The 19,784-nt window shown below is 48.5% G+C and overlaps 1 protein-coding gene across 1 annotated transcript in view; it reads left to right on the top strand.

Moving 5' to 3' along the window:
* The window catches only part of LOC310668774 (inositol polyphosphate 5-phosphatase OCRL-like), a gene marked incomplete at both ends in the record, with an annotated part of 364,445 nt that overhangs the window by 312,064 nt on the left and 32,597 nt on the right, over positions 1-19,784 (top strand). The gene's annotated exons all lie outside the window — the stretch shown is intronic.

Genomic DNA, 19,784 nt, shown 5'->3' with positions numbered 1-19,784 from the left:
GTTGGCCGACCATGCCCAGGAGAAAGGCCTCTGGTTTCTTGAGTGTGGGCACAACTTCTGCCGGTCGGGCCTGATCCAGTGCAGCGGGGCAAAAAGGAGGCTGGCTTCCTGTCCTCAAGGCCGAGTTGGAGTCCCGAGAAGGAGCCTCGTCCGCAATCGGCAATTGGCTACCTTTGTCGAAGTAGCCAAGACTCTCAGTCTTCCAGAGGGAAAGGAGGAGTCTGTGAGAAGCACCAGGAGCCCCTGAAACTCTTTTGCAAGGAGGATGAAGCCCCCATCTGTGTGGCTTGGGGCAGATCCAAGAAGCACCAACACCACGAGGTGATTCCTCTGGAAGAGGCTGTCGAGGAATACAAGGTACCTTGAGGGGGAGAAATAGCTGTGTATTCTTCTTGGCAGGTTATCTTCTTAATTCTCAGATCCAAAGTAGGCATGGTATTAATTGGTGGTTGTTTATTAGCTTAGAAGCAGCCAAGGGGAAGCCTGAGGGCTGCTGGGATGGCTGGGAGGAGGGAGTCGAAGTCTTTCTCTCTGCCAGGGGGGCGAAGGGATCTTCCCTTGAAATACAGCAGCTTCATGGGACCATGGCAGGGAGAGAAAGGGTTAACCTCATCCACATCCTCCAGCAAGGTTGCTTTGTACATATTTTGTTGTTGTTTAGTCGTTCAGTCGTGTCCGACTCTTCGTGACCCCATGGACCAGAGCACGCCAGGCACTCCTGTCTTCCACTGCCACCCGCAGTTTGGTCAGGTTCATGTTTGTAGCTTCGAGAACACTGTCTAACCATCTCATCCTCTGTCGTCCCCTTCTCCTTGTGCCCTCCATCTTTCCCAACATCAGGGTCTTTTCCAGTGAGTCTTCTCTTCTCATGAGATGGCCAAAGTATTTGAGCCTCAGCTTCACGATCTGTCCTTCCAGTGAGCACTCAGGGCTGATTTCCTTAAGAATGGATGCATTTGATCTTCTTGCAGTCCATGGGACTCTCAAGAGTCTTCTCCAGCACCATAATTCAAAAGTGTCAATTCTTCGGCGATCAGCCTTCTTTATGGTCCAGCTCTCACTTCCATACATCACTACTGGGAAAACCATAGCTTTTACTATACGGACCTTTGTTGGCAAGGTGATGTCTCTACTTTTTAAAATGCTGTCTAGGTTTGTCATTGCTTTCCTCCCAAGAAGCAGGCGTCTCTTAATTTCGTGGCTGCTGTCACCATCTGCAGTGATCATAGAATCATAGAATCATAGAATCATAGAGTTGGAAGAGACCACAAGGGTCATCGAGTCCAACCCCCTGCCAAGCAGGAAACACCATCAGAGCACTCCTGACATATGGTTGTCAAGCCTCTGCTTAAAGACCTCCAAAGAAGGAGACTCCACCACACTCCTTGGCAGCAAATTCCACTGTCGGACAGCTCTTACTGTCAGGAAGTTCTTCCTAATGTTTAGGTGGAATCTTCTTTCTTGTAGTTTGTATCCATTGCTCCGTGTCCGCTTCTCTGGAGCAGCAGAAAACAACCTTTCTCCCTCCTCTATGTGACATCCTTTTATATATTTGAACATGGCTATCATATCACCCCTTAACCTCCTCTTCTCCAGGCTAAACATGCCCAGCTCCCTTAGCCGATCCTCATAAGGCATTGTTTCCAGGCCTTTGACCATTTTGGTTGCCCTCCTCTGTACACGTTCTAGTTTGTCAGTGTCCTTCTTGAACTGTGGTGCCCAGAACTGGACACAGTACTCCAGGTGAGGTCTGACCAGAGCAGAATACAGTGGCACTATAACTTCCCTTGATCTAGATGCTATACTCCTATTGATGCAGCCCAGAATTGCATTGGCTTTTTTAGCTGCCGCGTCACACTGTTGGCTCATGTTAAGTTTGTGGTCAACCAAGACTCCTAGATCCTTTTCACATGTACTGCTCTCAAGCCAGGTGGCACCCATCTTGTATTTGTGCCTCTCATTTTTTTTGCCCAAGTGCAATACTTTACATTTTTCCCTGTTAAAATTCATCTTGTTTGTTTTGGCCCAGTTCTCTAATCTGTCAAGGTCGTTTTGAAGTGTGATCCTGTCCTCTAGGGTGTTAGCCACCCCTCCCAGTTTGGTGTTGTCAGGGGTTCAGGAGCAGAGGCACAGGAGAGGGAGGAAATGGAGAGCGAAGGGGAGGAGTCCGAAGGAAATGTCAGCGATGACAGCGATCCGAGGTCTCTGAGTCTGTCCAGTGAATCAGAGGATTCACAAAAAGGGGCTCCCATGGTCAGGGCAAGGGGAGTACCCAGGGGGGCACTTCAGGGAGAAGGGGCCAGAGGGGACTCAGAGAGCAGCAGCTGGAAATCTGGACCAGCGTCCACACCAGAGGGAAGTAGGGGGGAGGAGTCCCAGGCATCGGGATCAGGCGGCGCGCTACCAGCGGGAGAACATGAGGCAGGATTGACCACGCCTCCGTCAGGGAGCGAGGAAACGGTTAAGAGGAAGGTTAAACGCGCGCGCGCGCCAAGTTCAAATGTACAGGAAGGCGGCACAGTTGGCAGCCCGGGTAGGGAGCCAAGTCCTAAAGCCCGCCGAAGAGAGCGGGAGGAGTCAGGAGGGTCAACGTCTGCGTCAGAGGAGTCCAGGAGGGAGGAGACCCCGGGGGGCAGCAGGACCCAGAGGAGAAAGGAGAGAAGGGAGAGGTGGAGTAAGATTAGAGTCTTAAACTGGTGTACAGGGGGCGGAGATTCAGACGGAGCTTCGCCGGTCTAGACTCTAGACGTAGAGCTGGGGCGCTGAGGCTTGGAAATGGAAACTATTCTTCAATAAAGACTTTGATACTTTACTACCGGCTAGCGTTGGTCCTTTGTGAGCTGGGACCAGGAGCCAGCTCTGACAGGTGTCATCTGCAAATTTGATCAGGATGCCCTTGAGTCCATCATCCAAGTCGTTGATAAAGATGTTGAATAAGACCGGGCCCAAGACAGAACCCTGTGGCACCCCACTAGTCACTCTTCTCCAGGATGAAGAGGAACCATTGATGAGCACCCTTTGGGTCCGGTCAGTCAGCCAGTTACAAATCCACTGAGTGGTAGCATAGTCAAGACCGCATTTTACCAGCTTCTTTACAAGAATATCATGGGGCACCTTGTCAAATGCCTTGCTGAAATCAAGGTAGACTACATCCACTGCGTTCCCTTCATCTACCAGGCTTGTAATTCTGTCAAAAAATGAGATCAGGTTAGTCTGACATGACTTATTTTTCAGAAATCCATGCTGACTATTGGTGATCACAGCATTCCTTTCTAGGTGCTCACAGATTGTTTGCTTAATGATCTGCTCCAGAATCTTCCCTGGTATTGATGTTAGACTGACTGGGCGGTAATTATTTGGGTCCTCTCTTTTCCCCTTTTTGAAAATAGGGACAACATTTGCCCTCCTCCAGTCTGCCGGGACTTCGCCTGTTCTCCAGGAATTCTCAAAGATGACTGCCAGTGGTTCTGAGATCACATCTGCCAGTTCTTTTAATACTCTTGGATGCAGTTCATCTGGCCCTGGAGACTTGAATACATCTAAACTAGCCAAGTATTCCTGTACTATCTCCTTAGTTATTCTGGGCTGTGTTTCCTCTGCTGAATCATTTCCTCCAAATTCTTCAGGTCGGGCATTGTTTTCTTTATCGGAGAAGACTGAGGCAAAGAAGGCATCGAGGAGTTCAGCCCTTTCTGTGTCCCCTGTTTGCATTTCACCATCTTCTCCTCTGAGTGACCCCACTGTTTCTTTGTTCTTCCTTTTGCTACGAACATACCCATAGAAGCCTTTTTTGTTGCTTTTAACCTCTCTAGCAAGCCTGAGTTCATTCTGTGCTTTAGCTTTTCTGACTTTGTGTCTACACGTGCTGGCTATTTGTTTGAATTCCTCTTTGGTGGTTTCCCCCCTTTTCCATTTTTTGTACACATCCTTTTTTAATCTTAACTCAGTTAAAAGTTCTTTAGATAGCCACCCTGGCTTCTTTAGGCACCTTCCATGTTTCTGTCTCATTGGTATTGCCTGAAGTTGTGCTTTTACTATCTCCCTCTTAACAAACTCCCAGCCATCATGAACTCCCTTTCCTTTTAGTATTACTGTCCATGGGATCTCACCCAGCACTTCCCTAAGTTTTATGAAGTCGGCTTTCTTAAAGTCAAGAAATTGAGTCCTAGTATGCTTGGCTGCTCCTTTCCGTTGTATAGTAAACTTCAGAAGAGCATGATCACTTGCGCCTAATGATCCTTCCACTTCTACCCCATTAACCAGGTCATCGACATTGGTTAGGACCAGATCTAAAATGGCTGTTCCTCTTGTTGCTTCTCCCACTTTCTGGACAATGAAGTTGTCTGCAAGGCCAGTGAGGAATCTGTTTGACCTTATGCTCTTGGCTGAGTTTGACATCCAACAAATATCTGGGTAATTGAAGTCCCCCATTACTACTATCTCCCTTCCTTTTGCATGCTTGGCCATCTGTTCCAGGAAGGCATCATCTATGTCCTCCGTTTGGCTTGGGGATCTGTAGTAAACTCCCACAATGAGGTCACTATTATTCTTCTCTCCCTTAATTTTGACCCAAATGCTCTCACTTTGGCTTTGAGGTTCTAAATCTTGGATCTCTTCACAGGTATACACATCCCTGACATATAACGCCACTCCTCCTCCTTTCTTGTCTGGTCTGTTTCTCTGAAATAGATTGTATCCCTCCATTTTTACATTCCAATCGTGGGACTTATCCCACCAGGTTTCAGTGATGCCTATTATGTCATATTTAGTTTGCTGTACCAAGAGCTCAAGCTCATCTTGTTTATTTCCCATGCTTTGTGCATTAGTGTACAGACATTGAAGTCCATTAGTCATTCCCCCGTGTCTCTTATTTAAGGATTTTTTCCTCCCACCACTAGGTCTGCTTGCTGTTTGCTCCATTTGGTCTATGACATTTGGATGATCATCTTCATCAATTAATAGACTCCTACCTTCAGGAGCACTGTCTCCCTCCCCCACATTAGTCAGTTTAAAGCCCTCCTGATGAGGTTTCTTAGTTTTTTGGCAAAAACATTCCTCCCAACCGTTGTGAGGTGCAGCCCATCGCTTGCCAGAAGTCCATCCTCAAGAAACTGCAGTCCGTGATCTAAGAATCCAAACCGTTCCATGGAGGCCAAGAAAGTAAAATCTCTCACTGCCTCCATTTCCTCCCCTTCTATTTGCCAGGAGGTGATGGGACCAGTGGCCATGATCTTCATTTTTTTGATGTTGAGCTTCAGACCATATTTTGCGCTCTCCTCTTTCACCCTCAATAAAAGGTTTTTTAATTCCTCCTCACTTTCTGCCATCAAGGTTGTGTCATCTGCATATCTGAGGTTGTTGATATTTCTTCCAGCAATCTTAATTCCGGCTAGGGATTCATCCAGCCCAGCCTTTCGCATGATGAATTCTGCATATAAGTTAAATATGCAGGGAGACAAAATACAGCCTTGTCGTACTCCTTTCCCAATTTAGAACCAATCACTTGTTCCATATCCAGTTCTAACTGTAGCTTCCTGTCCCACATAGAGATTTCTCAGGAGACAGATGAGGTGATCAGGCACTCCCATTTCTTTAAGAACTTGCCATAGTTTGCTGTGGTCGACACAGTCAAAGGCTTTTGCATAGTCAATGAAGCAGAAGTAGATGTCTTTCTGGAACTCTCTAGCTTTCTCCATAATCCAGCGCATGTTTGCAATTTGGTCTCTGGTTCCTCTGCCTCTTCTAAATCCAGCTTGCACTTCTGGGAGTTCTCGGTCCACATACTGCTTGAGCCTTCCTTGTAGAATTTTAAGCATAACCTTGCTAGCGTGTGAAATGAGTGCAATTGTGCGGTAGTTGGAGCATTCTTTAGCACTGCCCTTCTTTGGGATTGGGATGTAGACTGACCTTCTCCAATCCTCTGGCCACTGCTGAGTTTTCCAGACTTCCTGGCATATTGAGTGTAGCACCTTAACAGCGTCATCTTTTAAAATTTTAAATAGTTCAGCTGGAATACCATCACTTCCACTGGCCTTGTTATTTGCAATGCTTTCTAAGGCCCATTTGACTTCACTCTCCAGGATGTCTGGCTCAAGGTCAGCAGCCACACTACCTGGGGTGTACGAGACATCCATATATTTCTGGTATAATTCCTCTGTGTATTCTTGCCACCTCTTCTTGATGTCTTCTGCTTCTGTTAGGTCCTTACCACTTTTGTCCTTTATTATGGTAATCTTTGAACGAAATGTTCCTTTCATATCTCCAATTTTCTTGAACAGATCTCTGGTTCTTCCCATTCTGTTGTTTTCCTCTATTTCTTTGCATTGCTCATTTAGGAAAGCCTTCTTGTCTCTCCTTGCTATTTTTTGGAATTCTGCATTCAATCTCCTGTATCTTTCTCTATCTCCCTCGCATTTTGCTTGCCTTCTCTCCCCTGCTATTTGTAAGGCCTCATTGGACAGCCACTTTGCTTTCTTGCATTTCCTTTTCATTGGGATGGTTTTCGTTGCTGCTTCCTGTATAATGTTTCGAGCCTCCGTCCATAGTTCTTCAGGTACTCTGTCCAGCAAATCTAAATCCTTAAACCTGTTCCTCACTTCCACTGTGTATTCATAAGGGATTTGGTTTAGGTTGTATCTTACCGGCCCAGTGGTTTTTCCTACTTTCTTCAGTTTAAGCTTGAATTTTGCTATAAGAAGCTGATGATCTGAGCCACAGTCAGCTCCAGGTCTTGTTTTTGCTGACTGTATAGAGCTTCTCCATCTTTGGCTGCAGAGAATATAATCAATCTGATTTCGATGCTGCCCATCTGGTGATGTCCATGTGTAGAGTCGTCTCTTGTGTTGTTGGAAAAGAGTGTTTGTGATGACCAACTTGTTCTCTTGACAGAACTCTATTAGCCTTTGCCCTGCTTCATTTTGAATTCCAAGACCAAATTTGCCAGTTGTTCCTTTTATCTCTTGATTCCCTACTTTAGCATTCCAATCCCCTATAATGAAAAGAACATCCTTCTTTGGTGTCACTTCTATAAGGTCTTGTAAGTCTTCATAGAATTGGTCAATTTCAGTTTCTTCAGCACCAGTAGTTGGTGCATAAACTTGGATTATTGTTATGTTAAAAGGTCTGCCTTGGATTCGTATCGAGATCATTCTATCATTTTTGAGATTGCATCCCAGTACAGCTTTCGCCACTCTTTTGTTGACTATGAGGGCCACTCCATTTCTTTTGCGGGTTTCTTGCCCACAGTAGTAGATATGATGGTCATCCGAACTGAATTCGCCCATTCCCGTCCATTTTAATTCACTGATGCCCAGGATGTCAATATTTATTCTTGCCATCTCATTTTTGACCACATCCAACTTACCAAGGTTCATGGTTCTTACATTCCAGGTTCCTATGCAATATTTTTCTTTACAGCATTGGATTTCCTTTCGCTTCCATGCATATCTGCAACTGAGCGTCCTTTCGGCTTTGGCCCAGCCGCTTCATCAGCTCTGGATCTACTTGTACTTGTCCTCCGCTCTTCCCCAGTAGCATGTTGGACGCCTTCCGACCTGAGGGGCTCATCTTCCAGCGTCATATCTTTTATATGCCTGTTGTCTTTGTCCATGGAGTTTTCTTGGCAAGGATACTGGAGAGGCTTGCCGGTTCCTGCTCCAGGTGGATCACGTTTGGTCAAAACTCTCCACTATGACCTGTTCATCTTGGGTGCCCTTCTCGGCATAGTTCATAGCTTCTCTGAGTTCTTCAAGCCCCTTCGCCACGGCAAGGCAGTGATCCATGAAGGGGTGTACATATTTAGAACACTACAAATGTGAATTGCACATACACAACTAAGTCCATGTCTCCTTTGGCTAGCAGGATGCCTCCTCAATACCCTGAAGAAGAAGAAGAGTTTGGATTTGATATCCCGCTTTTCACTCCCTTTAAGGAGTCTCAAAGCGGCTAACGTTCTCCTTTCCCTTCCTCCCCCACAACAAACACTCTGTGAGGTGAGCGGGGCTGAGAGACTTCAGAGAAGTGTGACTGGCCCAAGGTCACCCAGCAGCTGCATGTGGAGGAGCGGAGACGCAAACCCGGTTCCCCAATTTACGTGACTACCGCTCTTAACCACTACACCATACTGGCTCTCGTATGCAAAGCAGATAGCAGCAAGGGGTCAGCTGCAAGGGGGTGGGGACTCGTGGCCAGTGTTATAAGGAAAAAACGGCTCCTTTTCCCTTATGGGGTACCTCAGAGCCCATATAGAGTCCCTTGGTAGCTTCTCTATCGGTAGGAGAAAATAACAGAGGCCAACCAGAGAAAACTGAGAAGCAAAGCAGCTAGTAAGCCAGATCTTTATTACCTGTTGCAACAGGGTGCTCACCCCACGCAGGAGGGAGGAGGAGACCCCGAACCAAGTCCTTATTTGAAGACATTTGAAATTGCCCACCCTGGGGCCCAAGACCACCCCTCCAAACATTATACATACAACACAGAAGGGGCGGCCTACAACTGACTCCTGTCTGGCAGGAAACCTCTTGATGGGTTTACCTGGCTGTTCATGGGTTTACCTGCATTACTTGAACTACTTACGGTATTTATGTATGTGTTTATATCTTAGACCTTCTAATGTAGCACCCTGCTTGTGGTTAACGCTTAGCTGGAATGAAATATTCAACGCAGCAATAGAGAAATTAAAATAATAATTTATTTGTCAGACAAATAAATGATTGGCACAGTGGTATATTTACCAAAAGCTCTGCACACCCCAGCCCTGGTGGCCAGCACTTATATTCCCTCAGCCCAGCCTCCTTACTCCTCCTTTGGCTGCCTCTGTCCAATCAGCCTGGTTGAAATTCCTATTGGCTGTTTGCTAGAACCAATCATAAAAGATACACCCATTTCCTATTACCTTTTATGGGAGACAAAGAGCTATATTTCCTTCTATCATATATCTTACATTTGCCTTGACAAGGCATCTTAATTACCAGATTATCCTTTTCCCTTTTTCCCTTCTGCCCTTCTGGCAACAGGGGCAAATGGCTAAAACAGATGGCTCATGGTTTTAAATTTTGTCATATAAACAGAGGTCTTGGGTTCACCTTCTCACACACCATCAATGAAATAAGAATCTAACATAAGAATCTAACATTTCTTACTTTCTAGATTTTGCATAATTAAACTAAAGTCAATACATTTCATATATCACACAGATAGATTTTTAGAAGAAAAAGAACTTAATAAAAAACAGTTTCTAAAGCAACCCCTTCAATTTACACCCCCCCGCCAGCTGTTGTTGCTATTAGCTCTTTGCCCTTTAACCTTCTCAGGATACCTTAAACCTTGGGAAGATGTCTGATGGGAGGCACTATTTACCAACTCTAATTAGTGTTTTTGCAGCTTGGATTGTATTCTGTAATTTGTATGACCTTTGCTCCCAGCTTTTGCTCCTTTTTTACAACTTTGAGGTACTGCAACAAATCAATGAGGGGCCCTGTTCAGGAAAATAAACAACTGCCAAAGCACTCAGCAGCTTTTACTGCCTAGCATGAAACACGCATTTGCAAATATATTTTCTAAGCTAAATTTAAAATACAAATGTTGATCAGATGCCTCACTAATTCTTCTAACACCAGGAATTGACCAGATAGTGCAGGATGCCCCCCCCCCCAAGTATCTGTTGGAAGCAGATTTAGCAGTGGGGGGTGGAAGCACCTACTGGTGGGGAGCACACTTCTTCTGGGGATGCTTCCTCCTCCTCCTCCTCTTCCCACTTCTCCCTGGGGCCTCAAGATGAGAAGTCAGGCTGGAAGTCTCCTCGGAGAAGACAAAGGAGCAAGCATGGCTGCCTTTCCTCTTCTCCAGACCAGTTAGTTGGACGAGAAACCTTTCCCATCCCAGTTCTGCAGTGGTTTTCAAGCAGTGTGCTGTGGCAGCTGGGGTGCCTTGAATGATGGTCAGGGGTGCCGCGGGAGACCCTGGCCTCTGTCCCTCTTTCCTTCCCTCCCTCCTCGGATACCATCTCTGCCTCCCCAAGGCTTGCCCAGCTGTTCTCCCCCAGAGAATGGTGCCTCTGGGGCTGGCCCGGGGGTGTGGGCTGCCAGGAGCTGAGGCGGCCTCAGAGGAAGCCAGCCAACTGGCGAGGGGCCCTTGCTGTTGGGAATGGACAGGCAAGTCCCAGGCCCCTGGGGGGCAGCGGGGGCAGCTCAGAGACCAAGAGGAGGACTCCGAAGGAGAAGGGAGAGGAGAGGAGGCTGAGAGAGCACTCCGCAAGGGAGGCTGTTGGAGAAAGGGGGAGGGGAGGCAAGCAAGGGGGGACCTAACTGGTCTCCTGAGCCCCACAGGGATGCCGCAGAAAGAAGGGAGTTGGTCCAGGGAGCCGTGGACCCCAAAAGGTTGAAAACCTCTGTACTTTTCTTTCCTCCAGTCAATTACTTTCCTATTATAGCAAGGCCACTGGACCCAAGAAGCCAGTAGAATATTCATCTCCTCTCTTTGTCGCCGCCTGGAGATTCAGAGGAAAGAGAGAGGGGAAATTCTGGCCTATCAAGCAGACCTGGACAAGGAAAGCAAAGACCTCCTTGGAAGTGTCCCTATTGTTACTAGTGAGGGAACAAGCACTTCAAGAAGCAAGTCCGGACTGAGGAGGGATGGGGAAATCTGCCCATTTCAACTTCTCCCCATTTCTCCTTTTTCCATATCGGTTTCTTATTTATTTATTATTCTGAAAATGAATCAAATGCTAGGGTGGCTACCTTCTCGTATAAATATTTTGATACGTGCTTTACCCTCATAAATACATTTTTTGTGAACATTACCTGGAAGGGATGAGCAGCTGGCCAGACTCTGCAGGAAACTCTCCTCTCTTGAGAGGATCTCTTGAGAGGATCATCCAGGTGATGGAGGAAAAGGGTCAGCAGCCAGCGAGTGAACTGCTGCAGGTAAGACGGCTCCAGGAAAAGGCTGCCTCCCCTCCTTTCTGTGCCCCTTTCATGTACGCAAGGAGTGTAGGGCTCAGTTGACGGAGCCTCGAGTCAGCTTTGTAATGGACAGGAACACCCCAGAGACCTGGGATGCTGAACTCACCTGAAGGCCGACTAGAGATTCTTCAGTCTTCTTGAGGGAAGGGGAGGGGATTTTCTGTTCCTTGCTGATGATTTGCCTCCGAATGCCTTCCGGCTGGGCAATGCTGCCTTCGTGCCCTGCCCTGGGCTTCGCCAAGGATGCAGTCAGGCCTCCTTCTGACATGAGCCAGTCTCTTGACCAAGCTTCTCTTCCCGTTCCCTCCACAACTTCTGGGTGGATCCCCTTCCCCATAGATCCTGATCGGCCCAAAATGGTGCTCGGACACAGTGACCAAAGAGCAAGACAGAGGGACTCATCCAGACTGCGCCACCTTCTCCACTCACAATCCCATATGGCCAGACGTACAAGTGCTCCTGAAAGCCCTCTTTAAGGAGGCTGAGAAGGCTGACATACTGGCAAAGGCAGGAGAAGCCCTATTACGGAATGATTACCAGATGTCCCCGTCTCCCGGGGACAGTCCCCGGATTTACAAATCTGTCCCCAACAAAATCCGTCCCCGGAATGTCCCCGAATTTCATATAAGGCCCCCAGATTTATATTTTAAGTGTTGTAGATTTATTAGTAGGGAAGGAATGTTGCGTGATTGGTTCAACGGCACAAGACACATCATATGGCTCCGGGCTGCTGAGACTGCCGCCTGCGCTGCCACTGCCGAGGGGGAACCAGGGATGCCCGGCGCGTCAACTGGGGGAACCGCTGACCCCCCCCCCCGGACCGAAATCAAGGCGGGAGCGAGAGCACCCAGCCACGTGGCCCAGCAGCGCTCCAGGGCCAGTAAAAACCCCGGAGCCAACCCAGGGAGAAGGAGGAAAGGAGAAGGAGAAGGAAGAGAGAGAAAGAGGAAGGAGAAAAAAGAGGGGAGCCCCGACCTTGTGACCTTGCGGAAGAGAGGTAGGAGAGCACCAGGAGGGCAAGGACACGGGGCCGAGCCCAGGCCCGACCCGAGCCTACTTCACGGCAGATAGCACTCCAAGAGATCAGGCTGGGGCCCAGAGGAAGGCCACGCGACAGAGGAGACCCAGAAGAGAAGGTATTACTTCTCTTTTTTTTTTTAAAAAAAAAATGATTTTTAAAAAATAACATTTGTTTCTCTTTTGAAAAAAAAAAAAAAAGTGTCCCCGGATTCTTTGAAAAAAATCTGGTAACCTTACCTTAAATCCTAAGCTTCTAATTCCAAGTCTCTTCTTTCTCACTATCCCCATTCCGTTAACCGCACCAAGCAACAAGCTGTCAAATGCAAGTTTAAAATGCAAGCTTTCCTTTGCATCTCCCAGAACTTTAAATGTAATTCGTGGGTTTTTTCACCTGTCCTACAAACTTAGGTCGTTTTGCCTTCCTTTAAATGGGAAATCAGTAGTCAAGCCATACTTTTTGGTAAAACGTTCATCTGGATCCCGGAAGTCCTACATGAGAAGAACAATGGGAGTGTCTGCTAGCGCCAGCCGTTTCTCCTTCTGCAAGCAGCGCCACCCGAATTCCCACCTGGGATGAGCCGCTTGGCGCACTAAACTGAGCCGCCGGAGAAAGACTGGGGCGGGCGGCAAGTGGGAGGGGGAAGTCGTGTGCTTCTGTCCCGTGACAAAAGTAATGGGCTCTGTCTCTCCAGTTGCACTTCCTCGGTTCAGAGGTGGACTATAGCAGCTGGGCTGGGCTGCCACAAAGCCCATCAAGGCCACAGGCTGCTAGCATGACTCATCCCGGCTTTCTCATCTGAGGGGAAAGGGTCTTAAATGCTGGCCTTGGCAACTTGGCTGAGCTACCTTGGGCCAGTCCTTGGGCCAGCTTAGCCTCCCTCACAGAGGGTTGTTCTGAAGATACACTCAGGAAAACACCCGAGGCATGAAGAAGAAGAACGAGGGGGGTCTGGAAAGGGGGGTGGGGAGCGCTCCCACCCCAGCCGCTCCAGGATGGGAAGGGCGTCCCGGGGGAAGCGGGATTCAGGCGGAGGAGGACGTCGGGTTGGGTGGGGGTTGCCAGGAGCAGCACGGTGTCCCTCCAACCCCCGGCTTCCACTCTCCAGGCAGGCGCCCAACGTGGCCAGCTGGCAAGGGCTCTTTCTTACTCCAGCCTTGGCGTGCAGATCCCGGGTTCAGCCCCAGATCTCTGGAGCGGAAAGGCTCTTGGGCGTGAATATGAAAGGCAGCACCTGTCAGAATAGGTCATACTGAGCCAGTACAGATGAACATGACTATTGGTTCGCTTCCTCGGCATCCCAGAACTGTGAAGGTTGCCTCAACTGTTGAGCAGCACAGCTAAGGAAGAAGGAGTGGCGTGTCTCCGGGGGGAGCATAGCTCCCATTCCCTTCCAAACACACAGACAGGACAGTGTGGTGGCACCCAGGGAATAGTTGCAGCAGCCGGATGGCTGGCTGAAACACACACCATTGCACTCTTTTTGAATGGGATTCAATCTGAATCAGCCAGTTGGTGAACTTGGTGCTCCTGTGCCACAAAGCCACTACAAAATTGCTCTTCCCCGCACACTTCCAGGTCCCTCAAGCTGGGCTTTTCGAGTGTGATGGGTTTTTCTCACTCCAGAGCAGTTTGTGTTTAAGTTGAAAGTCACCAGGAAAGCAAGGGAGGCTAAAAATTTTGCATTTGTTGATATAATAAGGTTTTAATAACTCTAATAATGCCTATGTGGAAATGACTGGGGAAAGGGAAAAAAGGAAAATCAAGCTTTTTGACTCTTGGTTTCCTGGAAGAAGATCAAAAGACTCCCCTGGACTAGAAGAGACATCTCATTAACAACTGGAGAAATGCCAAAGAACTTTGGCTATCTGCTTGGGAGGTTTCTGATGCAGTATTAATTTAACAAGGAGCCAGGCGTGAAACCGAAAGTAGACTGACCAGCTAGCTGAATCCAATTATATTGCTATGGGGTGGGGGGGAATCTCTAACATTTTACTTTTCGATACTTGTACTTCCAGGGTGAATTGAATGGGTGGAGGGGGGTGGAGGAGAGGCAGAAAGAAGAGCTAACTTGTCCGTGGCTAGGGGGCGCAATCTGGGCGGTTCTGCCGGGGCGCAAGATCACCTAACTACTGCTCTGCGCCTCTGGACCAGGGGTAGATGGTGCTCATTGGGACTGGTAGGGTGGAAGGCAAGGAGGCCAACAGTAGGTGGCGCCCGAGCCAAGGAGTGGCAGAGCAAATGCGTTCTGTATCTGAGATGGAGTGGGAAGGGGCTGGCGGCCACCGCAGCCATCCCCTGTCTGCCCTCATGGAGTGGCCAGAATCCACTGGGCAAATGCTCATCTTGCCAGAGTCTGGGTCTTCTGCTGTTGCTCTCTCAGAAACCGTGCCCAGGTGGGATGTTTCGTTTTTCGTAGCTTGTTCCTTTTCTTTGTTCAGGTTCCTACGTCACACCAGCAGTTTAAATGGCAACACTCCTTTGCAAGATTGTCCGCCTTTTTAATTGTTTGTTATGGAAAATCAATAAAATGGTAAGTTGCCCCTGCCAAAGGGTTGCATGACATCTGGCTGAAGACTTTTTGTGCCAAAAGGTGAAGCTATGGTGGGGGGGGGGTGTCCGTCTGTCCATGTGGCCGCTGTGTATTCAACATTCCACCCCCTCCAAAGCATCCTAAGAACCTTAGTTTTCCTTTCACAGTGCTACGATTCCCAGCACCCTTAACAAACCATTGTTCCCAGGACTTTTTGGGTGTGGGTGGGTGGGAGATGTGCTTTACATGTGCGGTGTGCAGGCATCTCCCAGCACATGTGTGTGGGGATTCAAGACTAACTCTTATGCTTTTCTTCCTTAGACCAGCTTGACATTGAAAAAGAGGTTCTCTGCATTGAGGAACACACACCATTTCACAGCGAAGCAGAACACGGGCCTAATGGTCACTCTGCCATTGCATTTGGTGAAGTCAGACTGGCTTTGCAAAGGAGCTTGCCCCTGAAGCCAGTTGGTTGCCTGCCTTTGGCTGGCTGGCGGCTTGGCACCAGCAAAACACAAAGAGACAGCCCCATGCAACCTCACACCCAAAGATTTCTGCCCATGCTTCAGACATGCAGCCCTAAGAGCAGCTCTGACTCCCACTCTAGGCCCCTCTGCCCCAGTCTTCCTCCTGATGTAGGCTACAGGATCTGGGAAGTCTGATCCAGCTTTGAGGTGTGGTTCCATATGGCTGTCAGTACTGTTGTGCTTTTGCCAAAGAGCCACGTGGTAAGGAAGATCTCCAAGCACACTTCCTAGGGGGTCCTCTTTAATTCTCAGGTGTGCCCACAAAGGCATGAACCAGCACCCTCATGCCACAGCTGCCTCTGGAGTGACCCTCCCTCCAGTAAGAGGCGTGCCTCACAGCTGAGTGCCTGGTTGTTTCTGTAGGGCAGAGGCTGGGAATCTTGTGGGCTCCCAGATATTGCCAGATCCAATGGCCTTCTGCCTCAGCCCGCATGGCCGAGGGTGAGGGGTGATGGAATCCAACAACATCTAGAGGGCCACACAATTCCCCATCTAGTGAATTTGAGGTTCTTGGTTTCTCTCCCTCTGCCCCCTTTTGCCTGGAAAAGCACTTTGGCAGATTCCTTTGGAGGATTTGGGTGTGACAAGCTGTAGCAGCGCACTGAATAAAACAACTCTGAGAAGCTGAAACACCGGGCTGTTTTTTCCCCTAATAAAAATATTCACTGTGCAGTTCACAGGCACAAAACACAATGTTGAAAACCCAGGAAATGGGTTTTCAGTTGGAGGGCATGGGTTGTGTGAGAGCATGTTGTGCGGGATAACCAGTCTCATATAACCAACATGCTTCAGTCTAATTAGTGCATGAAGGGGTTAACATCATAGAGTAAGCTGTCCTGCCATCTTAGCCATGTCTCTTCCCCTTACCTTGGGAGGGAGTTCTGATCTATTCTGGTATTCACTTCTTCAGCGTTAAAATGTACTGTAGGTTTTTCCTGATTTTATGGTTTTATCTTTCTGTAAACGGCTTTGAGGTTTCTTACCATCTGGTAGTGTATAAATTTTATGAAATAAATAAATAATTTCAAACAAACAAACAAACAAACAAACAAATAAATAAATAGGAAGCTGTAAAACCACAACCTCTGAAATGAGAGCTACTGTGCCTCCAGACGGATGTTTTTGCCTGGAGGGGGGCCGTATTCTGCAATGTGCTATCGATGCAATAATAGTGCAGCTTTCCAATGGACTGTCCACGCAAACATCATTCTCCTTTCTCAGTTGCTCTGCAATGCTTCGCCAGGGTTACCACATCATGGCCCCCTGGGGGTGCGCTCCTGTGTTGTAGCTCAGCAAAAGCAGGACAAAATTCCTCTAGTATGGCTCACAGTGAGGGCTGCTGAGAGTTGGGAGAGATCTTGGAGGCCAAAGAGTTTGCTTTTCTGCTCAGTACAGGGCATCTTGCCAGCTCTTCACCCCTGACTGGCCGAAGATGCCCATCTCTCATCCATGCAGCTCCACAGCGTGCCTGGATGATGACTCAGATGGAGCTGGACACACCATTCCTGAAGGATGCAATAATCTTGCAATTGTGGTGGACCAACTACATGTCATTTTGTTCTGTGATGCGTCCCCTGTGCTACTATATTATTATCAGCCAGAGGGGCCCTCTTGAGCTATAAAGTGCAACTTAAGTGGGACCCCCCCCCCAATTACATTTAGATGGATTTAGGGGAGTGCAACTGGTTTGGTCACCCTGGCGTGAAGCCTTGCGGGCCCCACAGGGGACACCGCAACTATGATGTTGAATAGACGTTGAGAGGCGTGGGGGCACTGAATTTTGGCATCGTACAGGGCTCCCCTGGAATTTGAGATGCCATGGTTCACCACTGAAGAACATTTGTGGTATGAAAAGGGTACCTGGTTTCAGCTGGAAGTTAGGGGGCACTGGTTGGAAGGGTCGGAGTATGTCTGTCCCGAAAGCTTTGCAGGCACGAACAGTACTGAATACAGTCTTGCATATAACTGCCCTCCTACTGTCATGAATAGAAACAATCATGAATCGACAAAAACGGGCATCTGGAAGGAACCACTATGCCAACAGGATGTCAGACTGAATGGGCCTTGCCCTGACCCAGCAAGGCTCTTCAAATGCGCTTATGTTCCCCTGACTTTGGGGACGCCTTGCAGGAGTCTCACCCGTCTCATGGCTATTCTTCTAGTGTGGACCAGTTCGACAAACTCTCCCCCGAAAGCAGGTGCACCATCCAGAACATGCTGGCGCTGTACCTGAAGAAGAAAGCGAACACAGACCAGGAGGCAGGGACTTCTAGGGGAAGCGAGGCCTTCATGCGGGAAGCCTTGACTCCTCACGTGCTCCCCGGGATCAGCTTCGACCCCACCACCCAGTCTTCTGCTGGTGTCACTCTTCCTCCTGGCCCAGAACAGGAGGCTCCTTCCCAACATGCAGAATGCCTTGCACGTGATCGATGGGCCTGTGCTCACTGTGACATAGGCAGGGTCGGATTTATGTATAGGCTAAGTAGGCAGAAGCCTAGGGCCTCTAGATCTAGGGAGCCTCCCCAGCCTGCCCGCTCCCCAGCGCCGCAGACAGTCTTCCCTCTCCCCAAATTGCAAACCCAAGACTTCATGCAGGGCATTTCTCCCCCATTTCAAGGACATTTTGCTTCAAAAGGAAAGGTGGACTTGGAGAAGGCAAACAAAATGCGAGGGAGATAGTGAAAGATACAGGAAATTGAATGCAGATTTCCAAAAAATAGCAAGGAGAGACAAGAGGACCTTCTTAAACGAGCAATGCAAAGAAATAGAGGAAAACAACAGAATGGGAAGAAGCAGAGATCTGTTCAAGAAAACTGGAGCTATGAAAGGAGCATTTCATACAAAGAGTACCATGATAAAGGACAAAGGTGGAAAGAACCTAACAGAAGCAGAAGACGTCAAGAAGAGGTGGCAAGTATACACAGAGGAATTATACCAGAAAGATATGGATGTCTCATACACCCCAGGTAGTGTGGTTGCTGACCTTGAGCCTGACATCCTGGAGAGCAAAGTCACATGGGCCTTAGAAAGCACTGCTAATAACAAGGCCAGTGGAAGTGATGATATTCCAGCTGAACTATTAAATTTTGATAAAGATGATGCTGTTAAGGTGCTACACGCAATATGCCAGCAAGTTTGGAAAACTCAGCAGTGGCCAGAGGATTGGAGAAGACCAGTCTACCTCCTTTAGAGGAAAAGGCCTTGAGGGGGGGACCTGTTGCCTCCACAATCCTTCCTAAACGTGCATAAGCTGAGAGGCAATTGTCCGGCAAATGTGGTGCTGTGGGGAGGCAGGAACATTTTCTAACCTCAGAAGTCTTTTCCTCTCTCCGGAATTCTGGGATTCGAGGATGACTTCATGGAGAAGGAAAGAAACCTGCCACATGGGTGGGTACTTGAAAGTATTAGTTGGGGTGGGCAATTTCCCTTGGTGCCACATACTGAACCGTGGCTTCATATTATGAGCAGGACGGCAGCCTCTCCTCCAGGTTTGCACACCTCTCCCCCACCCCAAGCCTATTGGGAAGCTTCCACTTGGATTTTAAATTAACCACAGTTTGGTGTGTCCAGATCCTATGGCGGTTCATTTTACCAGCTTTTTAAACCCACGATTGGAAGTTGGCTTGTTTCAATGAACCATGGTTCAAATGAAGCGGTTTGTGCAGCTTCAGACATTGTGACAAGATGCAGTTAATCCAAAACTGAAGCAAAACCTTTGGAACTCCTCCTAAAAGCTGTGCTGGAGGACAGGGAGGTGTGACCCCCCCCCCCCAACACTTGGTGTGGGTCATCCTTATAATGCTAAGCTAACTACTTCAAACAAAGTTTTTGAGTTTTTGCTTTGGTTATTTCCTCGTACTGTTGGTAGTAAGGTAAAGGTAAAGGGACCCCTGACCATTAGGTCCAGTCATGGCCGACTCTGGGGTTGCGGCGCTCATCTCGCTTTATTGGCCGAGGGAGCCAGCATGCAGCTTCCGGGTCATGTGGCCAGCAGGACTAAGCCGCTTCTAGCGAACCAGAGCAGCACACGGAAACACCGTTTACCTTCCCGCCAGAGCGGCACCTATTCATCTACTTGCACTTGGACGTGCTTTCGAACTGCTAGGTTGGCAGGAGCAGGGACCGAGCAACGGGAGCTCACCCCGTCGTGGGGATTCGAACCGCCGACCTTCTGATCTGAAAGTCCTAGGCTCTCTGGTTTAACCCACAGCGCCACCCGTGTCCCACTGTTAGTAGTACCCAGTGGCCATTTGTTTTTCATGTCTCCTTTTATGACATGTTTATCAGTATGTGGTTAGCAGCTTCAGATGCTACTGTTTTACAGAGGCTGTTTAGCTTGCTCTTTTTACCCCTTTACTAGACAGGCTGTATTTCTGTGCTGTTTTCAGAGTGGGGAATGCCCATTCCTTCATGGCCAGCATGGAAACACAGAAGGCTAGCCATTTAGGAGGTTTGCAAAGAGGACGATATGGGATTGAGGGGGCAACTCCCATCTCTTGCGGGGGTGCAATTAGTGCCAGCACCGTCCGTTAAGAGTTTGGGTGTAATCTTCGATACCTCCCTCTCCATGGAAGTGCAGATTGCAGCTATAACAAAGGCAGCATTTTTTCATCTCCGCCAAGCTAAGCAGTTGTCTCCTTACCTCTCTCGCCCTGACCTAGCCACTGTGATCCACGCGACGGTCACCTCCAGACTGGATTATTGTAACTCGCTCTACGTGGTGCTGCCCTTGAGACTGACCCAGA

The sequence above is a fragment of the Podarcis tiliguerta genome, assembly GCF_965153285.1.
Source record: "Podarcis tiliguerta genome assembly, chromosome: W".
In the NCBI taxonomy this organism is placed as follows: domain Eukaryota; kingdom Metazoa; phylum Chordata; class Lepidosauria; order Squamata; family Lacertidae; genus Podarcis; species Podarcis tiliguerta.
The sequence above is the reverse complement of the archived record's forward strand: the minus strand, read 5'-3'. Positions and strand labels throughout refer to the sequence as shown.